The following is a 4,055-nucleotide window of genomic DNA, read 5'->3' as shown; positions in this document are numbered from 1 at the left end:
CTCTTTCCCACCATCTTCCCGTATTAGTATTTTCCCGTAAATATCCCGTATTTTAAAGTAATAATCATTAAAAGATGCCTTACTAAACTGAACGCCGTCACTAGCCTCGCGAGAACTACCACCTGAAATGGCAGTTCTCGCGAGATTAGTGCAGACAGCGGCAACAAACCCGGAAACAACTCATAAAAGAGATGAATGAATGAAGACGTTCCGGCGAAAAAAAACAAAGAACTTGTGTAAATACGTTGTAAAATGTGACAGAGAGTTTGTTTTCATAAAGAGCAGCAGGATGTGACACAGTTACATGTTCTGTTAGATTTAAACTTAGATTTTAAAGTCTACCACGGAACACGTAAGTCACCATGAAAAATCAGCCAATCACAAGCGCCACAAATATACACTGCTTTAAAAAAGTGTTAAATGATGTAAAGTCTATAACAAATGTGTCTAATAAGTCATTAATAAATACCAGAGAACCACATGAGTGAGCATGAGAAATTATGAGAAATATGTAATGAAACTAAATTGTGTAAATGCAACGTGTTGACTTGTTTATAAACTGTAAGTATATTTAATAAACATGTGCTTCATATACACATTTATGTTTTTATTTAGGCTGTTTTATTATTAAGGAATTAGAGCTGGGCAATATATCGAGATTCAAAATGTATAGAGTTTTCTATTTTGACGATATAGAAAACTATAATATTTGTTATATATATATATTATAGCTTATTATGTATTAAAATACTAGTTTTAGGAGTCACTCCTTTTACTTCTCAGAACAACATGTAAAGCTCAGTTAGATGATTAATGACTGCACATATTGTGCAGCTGTTTGTTAATAAATGAGCCTGTGTAGCATTTTGCATCAGCAAATTTAACCCAGAATTGTTTTTCCTGGTCAGACTTTATTTGGTAAAATTATCTAAGATTTCTATCATATATCACCATTTTGATAAAATATTTTGAGTGTTGGTCCATATCACCCAGCCCTAGTAGGAATGTTCACAGTATTTCAATGTTAATAAAGGTCGACCTACCAGATTCTAATCACATAATTGTATTCAGTAAGTGGTTGACAAGTGGGTATTTTAGATTTCTTGTACACCTATCTTAAAATATAAGGGACACTGGAGCTTGGTTGGGTGGGTGGGACGGCTCGTAGTGGGCACCAGAAAATTTCCCTTATTTTCAAATCCAAAACTTGACAGGTATGTTGATATTGTAATGAAAGGGGCCCTGTGTGAAAATAAGCAGGTTGTTAAGCACAATTTTGCACTAAAAATAATTATCCATGCTGCATTGGGGCCCGAGCTACCATCCCCTTTAAAACTGTGCAAATGTGCTGTGGCAGGTAGTCTGAACTGTGGAGGTGATGAGGAGCGGGAGATAGACAGCAGCAGGAAACCATGACTTTCCTCAAGAAAGGAAAACCAGGACAAAAATGCACGGAAAGAAAGTAGAAGGAGAGAAGGTGAAATGAGGGACAGCAACTGCTTACTCAATTCTTCAAAGATGAGTTTTAAAATGCCTGTTTTAGGCAATATATTATTTAGATTGAAATTAACTACATGCAATCTTGTGCATTTTAATGCTGAAACATTCCTTTTGCATGGGCCCTAACCCTGGGCCCAAGAAAAGATGATTTAACACAAACACAGATGGAAGAAAATTTTTATCTCAACTTCTGAATGATCAGCGCTTGGACTGCAAACGTAACATCATCATATTTGTGACAGATACGGTAAAAAAAACACTGTCTTCTAGCCATGACACAGCATGTTAACACGCATTGTCAAACGGTTCCTCATGGAGCAGGAAATATTTTGCATTCAGCATATTTGCATTGGCTGCTTTTTTTATTGAAGTCTTTTAATAGAAGCTACATTTTTTGTGAATTAGCCACACCGTTCTGCCATTATTACAATATTACATTACATTCTTTAAATATTGAATACACGGTACCAGGGACTGAAACTGTGCTGTAAAATGCATGCATGGGGGAGGGGATCACATGTAGCGTGACTGTGAATAAAGGCACTTATACCTGTTAAGGCGTTCTTGGAATTCAAGCACGTAGAAACAATTTAAAGTAGAGTATCTGTGAGAGGAGATGAAACACGCGTTGACATATGTCTACGTGTGATGTGAGCGTGTGCTTTTCTACACGGTGACAGTTGGCAGTGATGTTTCGCTCCCTCGTGGCTCATTTATATGTGACACCGTGCATGTGCAGCATCAGCGAGCTGCCGGTGCAATTCCCAGGGTGTTAGCGAGTTAGCGAAGAGAAAAGATACTAAGTGATTGTGCGTGTGTCGTGTGTGTGTGTGTGTGTGTGTGTGTGTGTTGGAATGAAATACATCAGGGTAGAAAATGTGGCATACTTATCTCTATCTTCTTATAGTTGGTAAGTGATCATTTTCTCACAAAGTGAATCACTTTATTGATGTAAACCAAACTTTTTAATTAAGCAACTTGGTCAAATATCTATGTTTGTGTGTTAAAGATCTGCTAAAATCTCTTGAAATTGAACAAAGTTTTAAATTACTTTTGGCCTGTGAAATAAAAAAAAAAAAAAAAAATCACTCCAAGTGCAGTGTCTGAAAGTGTTGCCAATGATCTGTTTATATTAGTCACTTTAGCTTTTTATTCAACTTAAACAATCAGGCTAATGGCACACTTTATACATTTTATAATTTGTTTTTATAGTATTTGTGTAATTTGGTGTTAAATGAGCTCCCTACAACAACAACAACAAAAAAGGACACAATTGAGAGCTAAAAATTGTTTATTGTTGCTTTCTTTTGTTTCAACTTCAATATCCAAGCAATAAGTGACAGATATCAGTCCGTGCAGGATGTTGTCTTTTATATTTCATTGAAATTGTGACCAATTTTCATTTAATTGTGGAGAATTGAGTGAAATATATTGAGGGAAATTGAGTTCTTTGAACAATTTGAGATTTAAAATGACTGGAGTAATGTGATAAAATCAAGGGAAAATTGTCATCCTCCAAATATTATCATTATTTGGTGATTTCCACAGTAATTCATGTTTTTCAGTTTTTTACTTTCTCCTGCGGGACGAATTGGATAGTCTAAAGCAGCGATTCTAAGCTGGTGGGTCGGGACCCAAAAGTGGGTAGTGGTCAGCTTGTCAAAAATAAATACATGTGTAATGTCCTTCATGTTGGATTTGTCTTTTATTTTGAAAGAAACTTTTCTTTAGACTGGCATGCTGTAAATTTGGATGGTTTATTTCTAAAAAAAAAAAAAAGTATGTGGGTCGCGATTTAATGACCGTGGCAAAATGTGGGTCCCAAGGTGAGACCAGTTAAGAACCACTGGTCTAAATGGGCCTCGGGCCTTGAGTATGTGCTGTACAGAGTGGCAGGCAATGCTGAAGCCAACTGTATTATAAAGCATTTATCTTTACTGCTAAAGGTGGGGAAGACATTTCTCTATTTCATCAAATTAATGGTTGATTGATTGATTTCGCCCAGTGATAAAAATGTTTAATGCCTTAAAATATGTCACTATTTGCATATCTGTGAGTTATTCACAATTTATTTTATAATTTCTGTGACGCAAATTCGTCTCAGTTACGATTTTCTTTTAAGCACTTCATCATCCTGGTGCACAGTTTGTCCAGAAAGCCAAAAAAAAAAAAAAAAAAAGTTTATTTATGTGATTGGGCTGCCAATGATATGTTTTTGACCTGATGACCTGTGACCTCTGAGTAATGACGAGAGCTTGGAAACAGTCGTAAAGATAATAATACAGTAAAAAAAAAATGGAAAGCCATCAGAGGAAAATGGTGCTTTGCTTTCAAATCCACAGATTGTGGCTGAGGGAGATTGTCACATTCCTCCTGCTTTACGTGTCAGGCAGAGAGTGGATGTATTTACAAAGATCAAGTATCCATGCCGCCATGGCAAGATGAGAGGAGTAATGTTTCAAATATTCGTGTCTTTAGGGCATTTTCTCAGGCACTTTAAAGTCCTCAGATCCAGAGTCGTCACCTGATCTCACCTTGACTGAGTTGATTTTGAC

The sequence above is a fragment of the Gouania willdenowi genome, chromosome 15, assembly GCF_900634775.1.
Source record: "Gouania willdenowi chromosome 15, fGouWil2.1, whole genome shotgun sequence".
Lineage (NCBI taxonomy): Eukaryota > Metazoa > Chordata > Actinopteri > Blenniiformes > Gobiesocidae > Gouania > Gouania willdenowi.
The sequence above is the reverse complement of the archived record's forward strand: the minus strand, read 5'-3'. Positions refer to the sequence as shown.